At 39.0% G+C, this 22253-nt stretch overlaps 1 protein-coding gene across 13 annotated transcripts in view; it reads right to left on the bottom strand.

Moving 5' to 3' along the window:
• The window catches only part of eva1ba (eva-1 homolog Ba (C. elegans)), a 99011-nt gene that overhangs the window by 54732 nt on the left and 22026 nt on the right, over positions 1-22253 (bottom strand). For 11 of the 13 annotated variants that reach the window (XM_062062377.1, XM_062062376.1, XM_062062384.1 and 8 more), the window contains one exon: positions 19379-19469. The exons of the other annotated variants lie outside the window; for them this stretch is intronic. The gene's annotated coding sequence lies outside the window, so the exon portion shown is untranslated. The remainder of the gene's footprint in view (positions 1-19378; positions 19470-22253) is intronic. 13 annotated transcript variants of the gene reach the window in all.

Below are 22253 nucleotides of genomic sequence, written 5' to 3'. Positions count from 1 at the left end.
ATTGTACAGAATATGTACTTCACTGTGCAACCTACTAATAAAAGTCTCAATCAATCAATCAAAAACTTCTTCCTGAGGGCGTTTCAGTGTTATAGCTTCACCTTTATCTTTACTTTTTAAGCCAAAATGCGTCCGTTCTCCCTTTTCTGTCTACACACCGTGTCTGCTTGTAAGTACTCCGTGATTGCGCGCTGCCAAACACGCTCCCCTACTCTTCAAACCAGCAATGTCACAACATGACGTCATGCCCGGGAACCGGTACTTTTCAATCAGGGTATAGTATAGTTTTTGATTCATTAATCATAAATCATAAATCCTCTGCTCCGGACAGACTAACCTCCTCCAACCTCCGAGGACAAAGCTACGAACAATGGGAGACCGGGCTTTCTGCTCCGCCGCTCCCAGTCTGTGGAACACTCTCCCTGACCACCTGAGGGCACCACAGACTGTGGATGGTTTTAAAAAAGGCTTAAAAGTAGGGATGTCCGATAATATCGGCCTGCCGATATTATCGGCCGATATATGCGTTAAAATGTAATATCGGAAATTATCGGTATCGTTTTTTTTATTATCGGTATCGTTTTTTTTAATTTTTTTTATTAAATCAACATAAAAAACACAAGATACACTTACAATTAGTGCACCAACCCAAAAAACCTCCCTCCCCCATTTACACTCATTCACACAAAAGGGTTGTTTCTTTCTGTTATTAATATTCTGCTTCCTACATTATATATCAATATATATCAATACAGTCTGCAAGGGATACAGTCCGTAAGCACACATGATTGTGCGTGCTGCTGCTCCACTAATAGTACTAACCTTTAACACTTAATTTTACTCATTTTCAGTAATTACTAGTTTCTATGTAACTGTTTTATATTGTTTTACTTTCTTTTTTTTTCAAGAAAAAATATTTTAAATGTATTTATCTTATTTTATTTTTTTATTTTTTTTAAAAAGGACCTTATCTTCACCATACCTGGTTGTCCAAATTAGGCATAATAATGTGTTAATTCCACGACTGCATATATCGGTTGATATCGGTATCGATAATTAAAGAGTTGGACAATATCGGAATATCAAATATCGGCAAAAAGCCATTATCGGACATCCCTACTTAAAAGCCCTTCTTTTAAAAACACCTTTTTTTTTCTTTAGATATTTGCATACTAGTTATAGCTATTTGGCTGTTCTAGTTTTTATTTTTATTTGTTTCTTTATTATCTTTTTGTTTTTTTAAATATATATATATTTTTATTTTATTATTTTTTTAATACACTGTAGCACTTTGAGATTGTTTACTCAATATAAAGTGTTTTTTACAAATAAAATCTATTATTATTATTATTAGTACCGTGATACTATACTAGTACCAGTATACCGTACAACCCTAGTGCACACAATGATACACACTAGTACTACTACTACTACTACGACTGTGTTGTATTTGCATTCTTGTCCGTGTGGAACCGTGGTTCTATTGGCGCAAACATCCACCAAAACCATTTTTTCCACATTATCACACATAATGATGGGCTCTCTCTCTCTTACGCGGTGAAGTTCGACATCCCAGAATAAGCAAAAAGAGCAATGTTGTGCTGCGTTTATGGTTTCCGTCTTATAAATGTTGAAATTTAGAGCAGCCTTTACAGAAAATGTATTTTCAGGACGGCGAGTATAAACATTGGACGTGTAACGTTTCAGTCTGGCGGACATTAAAACATTATAGGGAAAAAGTGACTACTGATTTAAAGCATTCAGCAGCACCTTTTGCAAAAACTACAATATTTTATCCGACACATAAAAAGCTTTACGAGGTTGTGTGGGATGACAATTGAATGAAAGTTGGCGTGTTAGGACGCCTGCAGCAGAGAATATTAGCGGGCCTGACCACCACTAACACTTACACAGTGTCAAAGTGGAGGCTGACACCAGGGTAGCAGTTATGGTGTGATAGAGGCATCTCTCCCACAAGCAAGCTGGAGCCTGGAGATTTCAACTCGCGCACATCAACACTCAAGACACAAGAGGAAGGAGGCCAAGAGCCGCTGCCCACTTGCAAGTGTCCTCCGGTTTTAGCCACCTGCACTGCAAAAACTGAAATCTAAGTAAGATTAAATACCGTATTTCCTTGAATTGGCGCAGGGAATATAGTATTCGCACGTCTGGAATTACTGCCGGGTCAAACTCGTTTCTCAAAATAATTAACGCATGCTTGGCCTTATCGCCGGTTCATTATTAACGCCGGGTCAAATTCGTTTCGCAAAATATTAATTGTATCATCGCATGTCTATAATTTTCGCCGGGTCAAACTCGTTTCGCAAAATATTTAGCATATGTCTAGAACTTCCGCCGGGTCAAATTCGTTACGTCACGAGTGACGATTTACCTGTCCTCATTTTCAAAATGGAGGAAGCTGCTTTCAGTAGTTTGCAATCGCACAAAGGAAAAAAGATAAAGAGTTATTCAGTAGGATTTAAGGTCCAAGCTATTGAATACCGGTACGATATGCTAAAAAGAACAGTAAGCAGCTATGTTTTATTAATATACCGTAGCTGCGTGTGTCAAATACGGTATGAGTCATTAAATGACTCCCGCCTCCTGGTGGTAGAGGGCGCTAGTGATCCTTCTTGCGACTTCCAGTGCTGCAGAAGTGACAACACGCAGCAACAGATCGTCTTTTTTTTCTTTTCGCCTGAACTTTTAACATGGAGGATTACATACCGGTATCTAAAATAAAACAGTTTTCTAAACTGGACTTTCAATGGAAGCAGGAGGTAATAATTAAAGGAATATCTCCATCGAGACAGAGAGACTTTTAAAACTGAAGAAAGAAAATAAGGAAGACTTCTATAAACAAGTTATCGATGCTTTTGGTCAGAAGGAGCTGCAAATGGACTCCATTTATAAGTACAGGTAAGACCATAATAACGTTTTTTTTTATTAAATGTGCTTTTCATGATGGTATGCTTACATCACACTCAAAGCGCACGCCTAAATTTACCGCATTCCTTTTGGTAAACGCCGGAGTGAGAAGAGGTTTTAAAATAATTAGCGCATGCACAGCCATCCCGCAGGCTTCCGGTAAACGCCGGAGTGACAAGAGGTTTTAAATTAATTAGCGCCCCTGCGGTTTTTCAAGGAAATACGGTATCTCAAATAAGGGTGATACTTGCTTATTTTCTGTCTGATAAGATAATTCTTCTCACTAAGCAGATTTTATGTTAGAGTGTTTTACTTGTTTTAAGGGTTTTGGTCCTAAATGATCTCAGTAATATATATTACAGCTTGTTGCTGAGATTTGATGAGCTATATTGAGTAAAACATGCTTGAAACTAGAATATCAAGTGTTGCAAAGCTGTGTCATCAACACTCACAAGTATAAAACTACTTTTTTAAAGTTATAATTTTTTTATTTCAAGCATGAAAAAAATAATCATGACTTTGACACAATTGTGTCTCATAATTAAAACAGATGACAGCCAAATGGACTTTGCTGTTTTATTTTCAATGCAACAATAGAAAACACGTACTCATATAGTAGTACAGTTGGCACAGTACAGTAAACTGACAGTTAATATTTAAACATTTAACATTTCAAACTATTTCGAACAGAAATAGTTCACGCACATTCAGATAAATTCCTCAAAGTTACAATTAAAAAAATGTTGTCCGGGGGCCGGGCTGTATATATGCGCACTAATTGACTGAAAGAGCACGCACTTGGCGCGATGATGTCATGTTATCCATGGAAAAATGCCTTTTTTGACAATATGATTTGCCTGAGCGGCTAGGAGACCCCGAGAGTAACAAGCACTTGCCTCGTTGCCTTTCCATTAAGAACAATAAATTAGTTTTTAGTATAAGTTTGCTGCTTTCAAGAAATGTAATGCCGAGTGCATATCATTATGTCAAGATAATGGCACTAGCATTTACTTCATTTAAGAATATTTTTCAACATATTGAGCAAAAAGGTCTCATTTTTTTTCGACCAAGAAAAGTGCACTTGTTATTAGTGAGAATATACTTATTTTAAGCTATTTTGGGGTTCATTGAGGTTAGCTAATTAGGGCCCGCACGGCCCATTGTCAAAGGAATCCCAAAGGGAGTCCTTTTGCAGTGGGACGAAAGGACCTATTGAATTTGTAAGGTTTTATTATTATTCTTTCTTTTTTCTTCCGCCGCCTCTTTGAGCCCTAATTTGACCCACTTAACATGCTTCAAAACTCACCATATTTGACACACACATCAGGACCTGCGAAAATTGCTATCTAATAAAAAAACCCAGCCCCAAAACTCAAAATTGCGCTCTAGCGCCCCCTAGGAAGAAACACAAAACAAACTGCCTGTAACTCCCACTAGGAAGGTCGTAGAGACATGAAACAAGAAACCTTTATGTAGGTCTCACTTAGACCTACATTTCATAATTTAACATCCTCGGGCAAAAACCAACAGGAAGTTGGCAAATCCCCCTTCAAGACAAAATTGTACCAAAAACACTCATTTTTGCCTCTTTGAGCTGTAATTTGACCCCCTTAAAATACTTCAAAACTCACCAAACTTTTCACACACATCAGGACCGGTGGAAATTACGATCTAATAAAAAACCGAACCCCAAAACTCAAAATTGCGCTCAAGCGCAATTTTTGAATAAAACAGACACAAAACTGCTCCTCAGAGGAAAACACAGACAAAACTGCTTGTAACTTCCGGTAGGAACGTCTTAGAGACATGAAACAAAAACCTCTATATAGGTCTCACTTAGACCTACATTTCATAGATTGACATCCTTCTTCATAGATTGACATCCTTCAGCAAAAATCAACAGGAAGTTTGATATCCCCCCTTCAAAACAAAATGTTTGTAAAAAGCGGTCACCAAACATCAAACATTATCTCCTCTGAGCGCGTTTGTCGTTTCGGCTTCAAACTACTACAGGAGAGAGATTGAACCCTTCTGATTGAAGGATACTCAAAGAGTTTGGATAAGTGCTACGGTTTTGATTTTACGAGCCTTCAAAGAACCACTGCGCTGATGCTGCTCCGCTGCTGTTGTTTCAAGATGGCTGCTTAAAAGCAGAAAGCACCAGCGTGAGCACAGAATGCAGAGAAGGTAGGTACACTACACGAAAGTATTGGGACACCTAGGACTTACACTGGACAAAAGTATTGGGACACTTAGGACTAGCACCAGCCAAAGATGCGGGCCCGACCAACGCTGCTTGCAGCTTTAATTTGACTTGTTTTGGAAAGTCTTGACAAGCCAAATGTTCTTGTTCTATTGGTAGATAATTTTGCTTAGTTCAAATAAAATACCCCTCATTTTTGTATTATTCTTTCTTGTTTTTGAACGCTGACTTTTTGCAGTGTAGTCCAAAAAATACGGTATGTTACTATTTCCTGAATGTAAAGCTACTAAAAAAAGGGGTGATCCAAAAAAACACACGATGTCCTCATTGACTTGGAACAAAGACGCGGCGACGCCTTTCATAACAAATCTGTGACTTGAACCGCGTGGTCTGTACAAACCTAACAGAGAATGTTTGTTGCTCAGCTTCCTTGCTGCCTTCTCAGCAGGCCTCGTGCTCTCATCCCAACATTCACGCTGCAATCAACATCAAATCCACCATGACATCCGAGCCTCTTCACTGTTAAAGAGGAGCTTGTTGGTGCCAAATGATCTACCTCGTGCCTGCACTGCAAACAATGAAATCTAAGTACAAACCCCGTTTCCATATGAGTTGGGAAATTGTGTTAGATGTAAATATAAACGGAATACAATGATTTGCAAATCCTTTTCAAGCCATATTCAGTTGAATATGCTACAAAGACAACATATTTCATGTTCAAACTCATAAACTTGATTTTTTTTTTGGCAAATAAAAATTAACTTAGAATTTCATGGCTGCAACACGTGACAAAGTAGTTGGGAAAGGGCATGTTCACCACTGTGTTACATGGCCTTTCCCTTTAACAACACTCAGTAAAGGTTTGGGAAGTGAGGACACATTTTTGAAGTGGAATTCTTTCCCATTCTTGCTTGATGTACAGCTTAAGTTGTTCAACAGTCCGGGGGTCTCCCTTCTGCTATTTTAGGTGCCACACATGTTCAATGTCTGGACTACAGGCAGGCCAGTCTAGTACCCGCACTCTTTTACTATGAAGCCACGTTGATGTAACACGTGGCTTGGCATTGTCTTGCTGAAATAAGCAGGGGCGTCCATTGTAACGTTGCTTGGATGGCAACATATGTTGCTCCAAAAGCTGTATGTACCTTTCAGCATTAATGGCGCCTTCACAGATGTGTAAGTTACCCATGTCTTGGCCACTAATACACCCCCATACCATCACACATGCTGCCTTTTACACTTTGCACCTAGAACAATCCGGATGGTTCTTTTCCTCTTTGGTCCGGAGGACACGACGTCCACAGTTTCCAAAAACAATTTGAAATGTGGACTCGTCAGACCACAGAACACTTTTCCACTTTGTATCAGTCCATCTTAGATGAGCTCAGGCCCAGCGAAGCCGACGGCGTTTCTGGGTGTTGTTGATAAACGGTTTTCGCCTTGCATAGTAGACTTTTAACTTGCACTCACAGACGTAGCGACCAACTGTAGTTACTGACAGTGGGTTTCTGAAGTGTTCCTGAGCCCATGTGGTGATATCCTTTACACACTGATGTCGCTTGTGGATGCAGTACAGTACAGTTCAGTAATAATTTCTTACTTCAAGCATGAACAAAAAAAATCATATCATTATGTCAAGACAATGTAACGGGCATTTACTTCATTTAAGAATATTTTTCAACATATTTTTTTCTACCAAGAAAAGTGCACTTGTTATTAGTGAGAATATACTTATTTTAAGGTATTTTTGGGTTAATTGAGGTTAGCTAATTAGGGTCCGCCTGTACCATGTACAAAGGATTCCCACAGGGAGTCCTTTGTACATGGACAAAGGACACTATTGTTATTGTAAGGTTTATTATTACTATTCCGCAGCTTTGCGCACTACTTTGCCCCCCTTAACATGCTTCAAAACTCACCAAATTTGACACACACATAGAAAAACGTGCCCCAACCACTTTAGTAAAAAAACCTAAAAAAAAATTGCGCTCTAGCGCCTCCTAGGAAGAAGACTGCCTGTAACTCCCAGTACGAATGTCGTAGAGACATGAAACAAAAACTTCTATGTAGGTCTCACTTAGACCTACATTTCATAATTTAACATCCTCGGGCAAAAACCAACAGGAAGTTGACAATTTCCCCTTCAAGACAAAAAATGACTAAAAACACTAATTTTTGCCTCTTTGAGCTGTAATTTGACCCCCTTAAAATACTTCAAAACTCACCAAACTTCTCACACACATCGGGACTGGTGGAAATTGCGATCTAAAAAAAACCCGAATCCCTGAACTCAAAATTGCGCTCTAGCACAATTTTTCAATAAAACAGAGACAAAACTGCTTCTCAGAGGAAAACTCAGACAAAACTGCTTGTAACTTCCGGTAGGAACGTCTTAGAGACATGAAACAAATACCTCTATGTAGGTCTCACCTAGACCTACATTTCATAGACTGACATCCTTCAGCAAAAATCAACAGGAAGTTTGCAATCCCTCCTTCAAAACAAAATTTTTGTTAAAACCGGTCACCAAACATCAAACATTATCTCCTCTGAGATTTGTCGTTTCGGCTTCAAACTACTACAGGAGAGAGATTGAACCCTTCTGATTAAAAGTTGACGATGGCGTTTTGATTCGGGCTACCGTTTTGATTTTACGAGCCTTCAAAAACCTGCAGCACTAAAGCTGCTCTGCTGTTGTGATTATACGCGCCTTCAAAGAAAACAACCACTGTGCCCCAACACCTAGGAAAAAGACACAGACACAACTTCCTCTAACTCCCAGTACGAATATCGTAGAGACACGAAACAAAAGCCTCTATGTAGGTCTCACTCAGGACTACCACTGGACAAAAGTATTGGGACACCTAGGACTAGCACCAGCCAAAATGCGGACCCGACCAACGCTGCTTGCAGCTTTAATTTGACTTGTTTTGGAAAGTCTTGACAAGCTGAATTTTCTTTGTTCTATGGGCAGATCATTTTGCTTAGTTCAAATAAAATACCCCTCATTTTTGAACACTGACTTTTTGCAGTGTGCGGCCCAAAAAGCATGTCATGACTGTTCCGGCATAAAGTCTGATAGTCGTGATCATCTTGTGATGTCATCTTTTTTCTTTTCTCTTGCAGAACAAAAGATGTTTTTCTGCTTTACACGAAGGGTTCAGGAAGTGCACAGAAGAAAAAAAAGCTGATTCCAACATGGGAAACTGGCATTACCTACTGAGCCACAAGTACCCTAAGAGTGTCCAGGGAACCATAATAGACACCCTGGGCTTTTGACTTTCTCAAAACTCCTGCAATCAGCATAAACACGTCCAGAGAGCATTATTATCCCACACACTGGAACTAAAAATACAAGCTGGTATTTACGACTGCTGAGACCGAGGAGAAGTGAATTCTGGCCTGCACATAATAACACATTAGAGACTGCGCCAGGACGAGGACAACTGACACTTTGCTTCCCGCTAGATTAACTATCTGCCTTTTTTCTCCAACTGTAGGAGTGTTCAAGAGGGCTGTTATGGGCTTAATTGCACGGTTGCACGCTCAGCTGCTGATGTGGACCGCCGAGCCCGGCCCCATTTCCGACTTGCGTCTGACTGTCAAAGGGCAGGTTTACCTGACAACAGGTTTCTCTGAGGGCAGGACCCGACAGGCCAGCGAAGCTTCCAGAGGAACCAGATGTGAGTTTCAGGCTTGTAACGGGAAAAAAATGTTTTGCAAAAAGCAACACGACCTTGAGCGTCAAAAATGCCCAAGTCTCAAAGGGTGCAAAGCCAGGTCATTAAAAAAATAGGAACCATCGGTTTGATCTGTCATACACAGAGTAGAACCTCTTCAGTCAAATGCAAAGATCTTAATTGTCAATTACAATAAGGGTAAATATAAATACTTAATTAATTGTAAGATTACATGAGGCAATTCCTGAAGGATAATTTCAATGTAGAAATGGTTTGAATGTTGAACAGTTTGGATTTCCAGGAAAACCGGAATTTGGCTTGGAACTTGGGAAAGTGTTAGTTTGAATGTCCAGGATGAGTGGAGTGTGTTGATGTTGGAATGGTTTGAATAGGTTGACAAATGTGGGAATTGTGCAACTTGGTCAAATGTCCCATTCATTTCGATGGGAACTTCCTGGAAATTTGGGGATTTTGGGAAAAGCGGGATTTTATTGAAAATGATTAGGATGTCCTGAATGAGCTGGAATGGTTGGTGTTGAAATTGTTTAAATCAGGGGTCTCAAACTCAATTTACCTGGGGGCCACTGGATGCAGAAACTGGGTGAGGCTGGGCCGCAAGAAAAGATTTCTTAAAAAAGATCAAACATGCACTTTTTAATGAATTCACCTTCTTTGAATGGCTTTCCCGCCCTAGCAACCATCTCACTCACCATGTAGCTAGCTTTGACTGCTGCATCGCTCTTTTTGCTTGCTTTCTTGACGAAATCTTGTTGCCTCAGTAGACTGGTTTTAAAATTTGCAACCCGGTTCACTCTCTCATCTCCCTGGTATTTTGCATACTCTTCAGCATGTCTAGTTGTATAATGACGTTTCAAATTGTATTTGTTGTGCACCGCAACTTTCTCTGTATCAACTACAGAAAAGAGCTGTAAGGATTATTCATAAAGTAGATTACTTAGAACACACTAACATATTTATTAATTTGAGTTTATTGAAATTACAGGAGCTAGTAAAGTTACAGACATTATGTGTCATGTTTAAGGCTAAAAGTAAAACATCACCAGCAAATTTACAAAACATGTTTGTCATCACTTGTGAGAATGAAGAGCATAGAAGAAAAGGTCATTTCCAACATCAGTATTCAAGGACAACTTTAAAACAAATGTGTATATCAGTGGTGGGGGTTAAACTATGGAATTCTCTTTACAATGAGATAAAATATTGTAAATATATTCCAATTAAAAATATATATAAAGACAGAACAATAAAATCATATGGACAGCCATAAGTGTTTACATTTTTCTTTATATTTATTATTTTACTTATTTTTTGCCTGGTTTTGTATTTGTTTTGTATCATCCCATGAGGTGTATATTACTTCTTTTGTTTTTTTTGTTTGGTTTGTACATCATAAAGTTTTGCACTTCTTGTGTTTTTTTGTGGGGTTTTTTTGTTTGTTTTCGTTATATTTGGATGTAATTGTTGGTTTATATGATATCATTAAGTAAGACTACGTATTATGTTGAAGGGGGCAGAAAAATATACGATTTTTCTGCATCCTGCTCCTTCTCAGGCATTGGTGTGTAAATGTATAATTGAATAATTGAGGTATAATTGTCTATCGATCAAAGATGCACATCAATGAAGGAGATAAATAAAAATGAAATGAAATGAAATAAGACACGTCGGGGTGCGCCTGTGCTCAACAAAGAAATATTGCATCAAAAATCGTCTCTGTCTGGAGCCAACAGGAGGGGGGGGGGGGAGGAGGGGGGGAGGGGGGGGGGGAACTTGCCGTGGAGTTTACAGTCACGGTAGCACAATTAGCCCCGAACGGGCTAACATCACCACTAACGTGTTACACGTCTGATTCGCCCAGCGACTCTCTGTCAGAGTATCAGCGCTGCGGTCCAGTGCACCACACTTTTGTATTGTCGCTCGCTCCTTCGGCGGAGTGCTTTGGAAGCTACTGGACCGCTCGTCTTCCCCGCCCGGACTGTTTACAACGGGGGCGGGAGCGAGCAGGCGGGCGAGCGAGGGAGGCAGGGAGGGAGGGAAGAAGAGCGTGTGTGGGTGTCGTGGAAAAGCGGCAAAATGTTTCTCTGCTTGCATCACGCAAGTGACGTCAATGCATACTTGCCAACCTTGAGACCTCCGAATTCGGTAGAAGGGGGCGGGGGGGTTGAGGTGTGTGTGGGGGGATTGGGAGGAGGCGAGTTGGGGGTAGCGGGGGTGTTTTTGTAGCCAGGAAGAGTTAGGGCTGCAAAGGATTCTGGGTATGTGTTCTGTTGTGTTTATGTTGTGTTACGGTGCGGATGTTCTCCTGAATTGTGTTTGTCGTTCTTGTTTGGTGTGGGTTCACAGTGTGGCGCATATTTGTAACAGTGTTAAAAAATAAATAAAATAAAATATGACCACCCTCAGTGTGACATGTCTGGCTGTTCCTCAAGTATGTCTTGCAATAACTTACGTGTGTCTGCAGAAGCCTCATCCATGTGTCTGGGCCTGCAAGCTGTTAGTATGGTGAAAAAGATGATGCGGTGACAGTTTCTAAAGGACACTAAAGGCAGTGCCATCACGGCACGCCCTCGTGTCGAGAGCCTTATACAACACCGTGATTGGTAGATTCCTTCAGCTCCGCACACAACGCTGTCAAGCGCCATTCATTTAAAACTTGCGGGCCGCACTAACATTAAACTTTCATATTAAGGTGGGGGCCGTAAAATAAGGTCTCGCGGGCCGCAATTGGCCCGCGGGCCGCGTGTTTGAGACCCCTGGTTTAAATCCAACAAGAAATGTTCAAGTATTAACAGTTTAATTGAAAAATGGTACTACGGAATTTCGGGGAAAACCGGGAATTTTTCAAGTTCTTAAACCAACTTGGATTTTTGTCCTGACGAAGAGGAATGTTTTGACAGTGGAAAGGTTGAAATGGGTTGAAAAATGTGACAGGAGTCATCGCACTAAAAAAGGTTGGGAATAGGGTTAGAAAAAACAGGAATTCCTGGAAATTTGTTCAATGTGGAAAAATGGTTGTTTGAATTTCCAGGATGAGTTGAATGTGTTGTAGGTGAAAAATGTGGAAGTTTGAAAAAGGGATAATTCAGTTTGAATGGGGAAAATGTCCCTAAAAACTGGGAATTCTAGAAAATCTGGGAATATTTTATATAATTGTTGAAGGTGAGCACACAATAATGGAAATATAAATACTTAATTGTAAGATTACATGAAGCAATTCCTGAAGGAATTGTGTCTGAACGCTCCAATGCTGAATTTGAACTGAAATGCTGACAGAATGTAGTATGAATGTAAGAATAATTTAAATGTAGAAATGGTTTGAATGTTGGAACAGTTTGAATTTCCAGGAAAACCGGAATTTGGCTTGGAACTTGGGAAAGTGTTAGTTTGAATGTCCAGGATGAGTGGAGTGTGTTGATATTGGAATGGTTTGAATAGGTTGAAAAATGTGGGAAATGTCCCTTTTATTTCAATGGAAATTTGGGAATTTTGGGAAAAGCGGGTTTTATTGAAAATGATTAGGATGTCCTGAATGAGCTGAATTGGTTGGTGTTGAAATTGTTTAAATCCAACAAGAAATGTTCAAGTAGTAACAGTTTAATTGAAAAATGGTATTACGGAATTTCGGGAAAACTGGGAATTTTTCAAGTTCTAAAACCAACTTGGATTTTTGTCCTGAAAAAGAGGAATGTTTTGACAGTGGAAAGGTTGAAATGGGTTGAAAAATGTGACAGGAGTCATCGCACTAAAAAAGGTTGGGAATAAGGTTAGAAAACAACAGGAATTCCTGGAAATGTGTTGAACGTGGAAAATTGGTTGTTTGAATTTCCAGGATGAACTGAATGTGTTGAAGGTGGAATTGTTTGAATCGGTTGAAAAATGTGGAAGTTTGAAAAATGGATCATTCATTTTGAATGGGGAAAATGTCCCTAAAAACTGGGAATTCTAGAAAATCTGTTCCAACATCAAAATATTCAGCATGTTCAGGAATTGTGTGCTCTCCAACGATTTAAAAAAATTCCCGGTTTTCAGAGAATTCCCAGTTTTCAGGGACATTTTTAATCAATTCATGGTAAAGTTACATTGTTTAATGCATCCAGCGGGGCATCACAACAAAATTAGGCATAATAATGTGTTCATTCCACCACTGTATATATCGGTATCGCTTGATATCGGAATCGGTAATTAAGAGTTGGACAATATCGGAATATCGGATATCGGCAAAAAAGCCATTATCGGACATCTCTAATTCAAACCATTCCACCTTCAACATATTCCACTCATCCTGGACATTCAAACTATCAATTTTACTAGTTGAAAAAAATTCCAGGAATTCCCAGAATTCCCGTGTTTTCAAACCTTTTTATGTGTTGACTACTCCTTCCACATTTTTCAACCCACTTCAACCGTTCCACTGTCAATTCCAGGAATTTCGTAATACAATTTCTCAATAAAACATTTTACTACTTCAACATTTCTCTACAGATTTGAAAAATTCCAACACCAACGATTTAAAACTCATTCAGAACATTCACTTTATTTGGGGGCATTTTCCCAAAAATTCCCTCTTTTACCGAAATTCCCCAATTTCCATGCAATTCCCATTGCAATGAATGGGACATTTGTTCAAAGTTCTACAATTCCAACATTTTCCATCCGATTCAAACCGTTGCAACATCAAAATATTGAGCATGTTCAGGAATTGTGTGCTCTCCTTCAACAGTTTCAAAAAATTCACGGATTTCCAAGAATTCCCAGCTTTCAGGGACATTTTTAATTAATTCATGGTAAAGTTACATTGTTTAATGCATCCAGCGGGGCATCACAACAGCATTAAGCATAATAATGTGTTCATTCCACGACTGTATATATCGGTATCGGTTAAAATCGGAATCGGTAATTAAGAGTTGGACAATATCGGAATAACGGATATATCGGCAAAAAAGCCATTATCGGACATGTCTAATCAAAACAACTTGACACAAGATAATATAGATATCTGAGTATTGATGCTAAAATATTCCCTAATTTGTAAGGGTACACAAAAATGTCGGTTCGGTACGTACCTCGGTTTAGAGGTCACGGTTCAGTTCATTTTCGGTACAGTAAGAAAACAACAAAATATACATTTTTTGGTTATTTATTTTTGCTAAATCTTCCACCAAAAACATTTTTCTTAGTGTAATATTTGATGTGAAGTAATGGGAACCTTGGATAGGTCAATAATTCATAATAACATTGATTTTGATTCAATATTATGTTTTGAGCAATGACAGTTTGAAAGAAAAAAAAAACAGCTTTGTTTTATTAGTCAACATTGCAACTTTTTCTAAATTACATTTAACCTTTAAATTTTTTTATTTCACTTTTGTTATGTTTTTGTTTATTTGAATAGTATTTCTAGAATGTGCCGTGGGCCTTTAAAACATTAGCTGTGGGCCGCAAATGGCCTGCGGGGCACACTTTTGACACCCCTGCTATAGATAATAACAAATTAAATGTGATAAATCTATGGATAAAAAGCAGAGCCTGGCGACGCATGCGCGTTTATCATAACTCTCTCTCTCTCTCTCTGTCTCTGCCCCTCCCTCACCAATGCTTTTGTTTTTAACCCCTTCTTAACCCTGAACGTACATTGAAAATAAACGCAACCCTAACTCAAAATGCCGGACATTTGAGGCATTTAAGAAACTCCGCCCTGACAGCTCCGCAAAAGAGGACATGTCCGCTGAAAAGAGGACGTATGGTCAGTCTATCCTAGCCCGTTAGCTGCTAGCATGCCGTGTGTTGTGCCTCGGTGTGCATTGTTTACACAACGTGCGTTACGCTACTTAATATGTCCGTGTGGAAACTCGTTCGGTACACCTCCGAACCGAACCGGAACCCCCGTACCGAAACGGTTCAATACAAATACACGTACCGTTACACCCTTACTAAATCGTGCACACGTTTACGACATTGAATTCACCAAGCATCAACTTCCTGCCCCCTGAAGTTTAAGCCCCGTGTAATCGTTCAACACCAGTGGACTTCCTGTCGCCAACCCGTTCTTCCTGCCCAGCTACCCCTCGGCTTCTGCTGGGAATTGTTGACTCATGGTCTGGCGAAACAACACTTTAAGGGTCTGAGGCATCGCTTCGCACTGCGCCGACTGGCCCACCGCCCGCGTAGCGGAACTAACCCCTGCGGTTTCGGGCCAACACGCATCCACACTTGTGATAACAAAACTGGGCAGCTCTGTATGAGGGCACTATGGTGGATGTTCACTCAGCAGAGTCAAAGACAGTGAAGGAACAACTTGGAATTGCGGAGGAATAAATGGTTTCTGAGACCAGTGCACCAGAACATGGTTCTGGTAATTAGATATCCTCCACATTTCAACATTACCTACCAAATTTCACTGCCTGCAGGACCTTAAGTCTCATGTGACCTTTGGGTATTTGACTAGAAAACCCAACTGTGTGACATCTGTTTGGTTGCACGTTTCAAACACGGCCGTCTGTCAGCATCTCCGTCTTCACAGCCCCAGCCCGCTTGCTTCCAGGATGAACTTTTCAATGATTTACACCTCCCCGTGAGCAGCCGGGGCAAGAGCTGACACGCAAAGGGCGCCCCCACCCCGCCCTCATCTTTTCCAAAGAACCGCAAAATCCAGTTGCTTCCCCTCCGGGCACAGACGGGGATATATTTACACCATTCAAATGCAGAGATCATAAAATAGTTGATACATTTTTGGCCTGCGCAGCAAAAATGTGTTTGTAAAAGGTGTGTACAGTTATTAAGGAGCGTCTTTGTCTCTTTAGGGTTACAATGTCAGGTCATTAGGTTAGCACAGGGGTCACCAACGCGGTGCCCGCGGGCACCAGGTAGCCCGTAAGGACCAGATGAGTAGCCCGCTGGCCTGTTCTAAAAATAGCTCAAATAGCAGCACTTACCAGTGAGCTGCCTCTATTTTTTAAATTGTATTTATTTACTAGCAAGCTGGTCTCGCTTTGCCCGACATTTGTAATTCTAAGAGAGACAAAACTCAAATAGAATTTGAAAATCCAAGAAAATATTTTAAAGACTTGGTCTTCAATTGTTTAAATAAATTAATACATTTTTTTACTTTGCTTCTTATAACTTTCAGAAAGACAATTTTAGAGAAAAAATACAACCTTAAAAATGATTTTAGGATTTTTAAACACATATACCTTTTTACCTTTTAAATTCCTTCCTCTTCTTTCCTGACAAGTTAAATCAATGTTCAAGTACATTTTTTTTTTTTTATTGTAAAGAATAATAAATAAATTTTAATTTAATTCTTCATTTTAGCTTCTGTTTTTTCGACGAAGAATATTTGTGAAATATTTCTTCAAACTTATGATTAAAATTCATAAAAATTATTCTGGCAAATCTAGAAAATCTGTAGAATCAAATTTAAATCTTATTTCAAAGTCTTTTGATTTTTTTTTTTAATTTTTGTTCCGGAAAATATAGAAGAAATAATTATTTGTCTTTGCTTGGTCCAATTTGTTATATATTCTAACAAAGTGCAGATCGAATTTTAACCTATTTAAAACATGTCATCAAAATTATAAAATTAATCTTAATCAGGAAAAATGACTAATGATGTTCCATAAATTCTTTTTTAAATTTTTTCAAAAAGATTCGAATTAGCTAGTTTTTCTCTTCTTTTTTTCGGTTGAATTTTGAATTTTAAAGAGTCGAAATTGGAGATAAACTATGTTTCAAAATTTAATTGTCATTTTTTTCGTGTTTTCTCCTCTTTTAAAGCGTTCAATTAAGTGTAAATATCATTAATTATTAATAATAACATAGAGTTAAAGGTAAATTGAGCAAATTGGCTATTTCTGGCAATTTATTTAAGTGTGTATCAAACTGGTAGCCCTTCGCATTAATCACTACCCAAGAAGTAGCTCTTGCTTTCAAAAAGGTTGGTGACCCCTGCCATAAGTAATCACAATAAAAATAAATAAATAAATAATAGTAAGAATTTAATAATAATAATTGGTGAAGTAAGTCATATTTCATATGTTGAGATAAGTAAGATTACTTTAAGAATGAATGAATGGATGGATGAAATAAATTGAGAATGTTTATCATGGTTCTTCTTCTTTGTACTTTGTAAACACTTTAAGTTTGAAGAGTTTCTTGAAGTGGGTCATATTAGTACATTGTTTGATTGCTTTGCTTAATCCATTCCATAATTTAATTCCACATACTGATATACTGAAGGTCTTAAGTGTTGTACGTGCGTACAAATGTTTTAAATTACATTTTTCTCTAAGATTATATTTCTCCTCTTTTTTTGAGAAGAATTGTTGTATATTCTTGGCTAGCAGGTTATAGTTTGCTTTGTGTATAATTTTAGCTGTTTGCAAATTCACTATGTCGTGGAATTTCAGTATTTTTGATTCAATACATAAATGTTGTCTATATCCAACATGATGTATTATTCTAACTGATCTTTTTTGTAACACCGTTAATGAATGAAGTGTACTTTTGTAATTATTTCCCCATATTTCTACACAGTAGCTCAGATATGTAACACTAGTGAGCAGTAGAGAATATGAAGGGATTTTTGGTCTAGAACATGTTTTGCTTTATTCATTAATGACGTGTTTCTTGCAACTTTATGTTGTATATTTTTTACGTGAGATTTCCCGTTCAATTTATCATCAATCATTATACCTAGAAATTTGGTTTCATTTACTCTTTCAATTTCTATTCCGTCTATTTGTATTTGTGTTTGACTTTCTTTTCTACTGTTACCAAATAGCATTATTTTAGTTTTACTAAGATTCAACGATAGTCTGTTTTTCTCAAACCATCTTTTTAATTTGTTAATTTCTTCTGTTATTATTTGCATTATCTCCTGTGTGTTCTCTCCTGAACAAAACGCTGTTGTATCATCCGCAAATAATACTAACTTTAAATCTTTTCTAACTTTACAAATGTCATTTCTATAGAGATTGAATAATTTAGGTCCTAGTATTGATCCCTGAGGTACACCACAGGATATATTCAGCGTTGTAGACGTGTGATTGATTGATTTTGATTGAGACTTTTATTAGTAGGTTGCACAGTGAAGTACATATTCCGTACAATTGACCACTAAATGGTAACACCCCAATAAGTTTTTCAACTTGTTTAAGTTGGGGTCCATTTAAATGGATTCATGATACAGATATATACTATCATATATACTATCATCATAATACAGTCATCACACAAGATAATCACATTGCATTATTTACATTATTTACAATCATGGGTGTGGAGGGGGTAGGGGGGGTAGGATATGGACATCAAGTAGTGGACATAGAGAGAGAGAGAGAGAGAGAGAGAGAGAGAGAGAGAGAGAGAGAGAGAGAGAGAGAGAGAGAGAGAGAGAGATCAGAAGGCATAAGAAAAAGTATCTGCATTTAATTGTTTACATTTGATTATTAGCAATCCAGGGAGGGTGTTAGTTTAGGGTTGTAGCTGCCTGGAGGTGAACTTTTATTGCGGTTTTGAAGGAGGATAGAGATGCACTTTCTTTTAGTTCGGAATCTGGGTTTAACGTGGTTAGTGGAGCTCCCCCTGGTGTTGTGGTTATGGCGGTCAAGGAAGTAGTTTGACATGTACTTCAGTATCAGATTTTATAGACTAGGCTCAGTGCAAGTTGTTTAACTCTGTCCTCCACCCTGAGCCAGCCCACTTTAGAGAAGTGGGTAGGAGTGAGGTGGGATCTGGGGTGGAGGTCTAGAAGTGTGTTCGCCTAGCTTCACGTATTGTTTCCTTTTCGTTAGATAACTTCTTATCCAGTTCAAGACTAACCCTCTGATGCCATATCGTTCCAGTTTTTTGATTAAAATATTGTGATTAATTGTGTCAAATGCTTTAGTTAGATCCATAAAAACTGCTGCCGCACATTTTTTACTATAATTGAAATGTGAAAGCTGCCCATCCCTACTAACTATCCCTGTGCACGTTTGAGACTGACTTTTAAAAGTAGGTATTTTCAGCTTAAAAACAGGATTTACTGTTTTTTCATGACTTTTGAGTTATGAACAGTCTTTTTTTGCCATCTGATTTTCTCATTTTCTCTTTATCGTCAATAAAGCTTCCAGAAAATTCCGTTTGGGTCATCGGGACTGTAATGTAGCGCTGGCGAGTTGGATGATGTATGTATCCCCGCTGTCACAGCTCACATTTGAATGTCCCGTGATTTCTAAAACATACACTCGGCATTCGTCCTACGAACTAAATGCTTATTTTTTCCAGACTCTGACTTGACATGCAGCAAGCTGGCCTGTGAGCCATCTGCTTGGCTTCTTATCGCTGGTTGCTGTGTCAGGGTGTTTACATGGAGGCTGCATGCTTGATGGAATAGCTGGGCAGGTCTCCATCAATCAAGTCCAAAGAACTTTGGTGTGGCGACAAATGCTTGATACGATCTTTTGTTGGCCCCGCAGCGGCCAAACACGCTCGCGTGATTGATTAAAGAGATATACGGCCTGTGTGGATTTACACATGTGAGGGACTGAAAACCATAAGACGTCACCTTGGAGGGATTGACATTCCACTGCTGCAGCTGGAGCGGCGGGATCCTGCCCCGCACCCCCACCCTTGCTCTTCTGGATTGGATTGGAACCCTGTAACATGAGGATGAAGCAGGTGTTTAGAATGGGAAGTTAGATGCAAAAAACATTCTTTGGTGAGAGTGTCCAAGTGAAACAGTCCATTAATGCTGCCTTTAAAACCCGTGGGGAGGAAGGAATATTTGGACCTTACCAGGTTTGGCTTTAAAGTGCTCATAATATGATTTTTTTCTGCATTTAAAACACTTCCTTGTGGTGTACAAAACATGTAACGGTGATTTTTTTGGTCAAAACTTTGCATAGATGACCTTTTACAGATCATCTTCAAGCCGCTTTCACCATCTTTTCAGGATGCAACATTTTGTCGGCACTCTTATTCACATGCCTCCACTTCGACTGTTTCTTCTACACGTCTGCCATGTATTTTTTATTTTTTTGTCCTGTCCGGCTTCTCAGGCAAATCATATACAACCCCGTTTCCATATGAGTTGGGAAATGGTGTTAGATGTAAATATAAACGGAATACAATGATTTGCAAATCCTTTTCAAGCCATATTCAGTTGAATATGCTACAAAGACAACATTTTTGATGTTCAAACTCATAAACTTTATTTTTTTTTGGCAAATAATAATTAACTTAGAATTTCATGGCTGCAACACGTGCCAAAGTAGTTGGGAAAGGGCATGTTCACCACTGTGTTACATGGCCTTTCCTTTTAACAACACTCAGTAAACGTTTGGGAAGTGAGGAGACACATTTTTGAAGTGGAATTCTTTCCCATTCTTGCTTGATGTACAGCTTAAGTTGTTCAACAGTCCGGGGGTCTCCCTTCTGCTATTTTAGGTGCCACACATTTTCAATGGGAGACAGGTCTGGACTACAGGCAGGCCAGTCTAGTACCCGCACTCTTTTACTATGAAGGTAACACATGGCTTGGCATTGTCTTGCTGAAATAAGCAGGGGCGTCCATGGTAACGTTGCTTGGATGGCAACATATGTTGCTCCAAAAGCTGTATGTACCTTTCAGCATTAATGGCGCCTTCACAGATGTGTAAGTTACCCATGTCTTGGGCACTAATACACCCCCATACCATCACACATGCTGCCTTTTACACTTTGCGCCTATAACAATCCGGATGGTTCTTTTCCTCTTTGGTCCGGAGGACACGACATCCACAGTTTCCAAAAACAATTTGAAATGTGGACTCGTCAGACCACAGAATACTTTTCCACTTTGTATCAGTCCATCTTAGATGAGCTCAGGCCCAGCGAAGCCGACGGCGTTTCTGGGTGTTGTTGATAAACGGTTTTCGCCTTGCATAGGAGAGTTTTAACTTGCACTTACAGATGTAGCGACCAACTGTAGTTACCGACAGTGGGTTTCTGAAGTGTTCCTGAGCCCATGTGGTGATATCCTTTACACACTGATGTGGCTTGTTGATGCAGTACAGCCTGAGGGATGGAAGGTCACGGGCTTAGCTGCTTACGTGCGGGGATTTCTCCAGGTTCTCTGAACCCTTTGATGATATTACGGAGCGTAGATGGTGAAATCCCTAAATTCCTTGCAATAGCTGCTTGAGAAAGGTTGTTCTTAAACTGTTCAACAATTTGCTCACGCATTTGTTGACAAAGTGGTGACCCTCGCCCCATCCTTGTTTGTGAATGACTGAGCATTTCATGGAATCTACTTTTATACCCAATCATGGCACCCACCTGTTCCCAATTAGCCTGTTCACCTGTGGGATGTTCCAAATAAGTGTTTGATGAGCATTCCTCAACTTTATCAGTATTTATTGCCACCTTTCCCAACTTCTTTGTCACGTGTTGCTGCCATCAAATTCTAAAGTTAATGATTTGCAAAAAAAAAAAAAGTTTATCAGTTTAAACATCAAATATGTTGTCTTTGTAGCATATTCAACTGAATATGGCTTGAAAAGGATTTGCAAATCATTGTATTCCGTTTATATTTACATCTAACACCATTTCCCAACTCATATGGAAACGGGGTTTGTAGCAGATGTAGATGCCCATATCGGCTGTACAGATTTACTTGACAAAAGAGAAGTGTAGGATACTTCTCTTGTTGCCTTATTTGTATTTGATTTTATTAAATGTTTTTATATTATCATTTGGTGCAGCCGGGCCGGAGCAGGAGGGGATAGAAACAGAAAAAAAAGGAAGACAGAGGGGGGAATTGTGGGGACAAGAGGGGGATTAGACAGAGGGACAAAAACAACAACAGCAAACACAACAATAACAATAACAACAGAACATCTGCCATGCTTTAGATTTTAACACTTCCATGTGGAGTCTACTGAGGGATATAAATTCAAACTATTAGAAAAGGCTACAGCGGAGGATGCATGTGCATGTACGAGCCAGTCTGCACCGCAACAAGAAGATAGAGAAAAAGAAGGAACTTATTGATTACGACGTTCTCGCGCAAGGCACTTTGGGTAAATGTATATCTCAGTGTTTCCCACACACTCATTTATTTGTGGCGGCCCGCCACGAAAGAATTAAGTCTGCCACAAATTTTAAAAAATTAAATTTTTTGTCCTGTCCAGCTTCTCAGGCAAATCATATAGTTGATGTAGATGCCCGCATCGGCTGTTCAGATTTACTTTACAAAAGAGAAGTGTAGGATACTTCTCTTGTTGCCTTATTTGTATTTGACCACTACTGTTTTCTGTTTATTTGTTACTGACTGTGGCAGGACACCTCTGACACTGTTTCACTTTATGTTGCTGGTAAATAATACGGTTGTAGTAGTAAGCTAAAGTTAAATTATTTAGTATGCACTAATTAAAGGAGCAGAGCTTTAAGAGACATTTTAG

The sequence above is a fragment of the Entelurus aequoreus genome, linkage group LG11 (genome assembly GCF_033978785.1).
Source record: "Entelurus aequoreus isolate RoL-2023_Sb linkage group LG11, RoL_Eaeq_v1.1, whole genome shotgun sequence".
Lineage (NCBI taxonomy): Eukaryota > Metazoa > Chordata > Actinopteri > Syngnathiformes > Syngnathidae > Entelurus > Entelurus aequoreus.
This window is presented reverse-complemented; position numbering and strand designations above follow the sequence as displayed.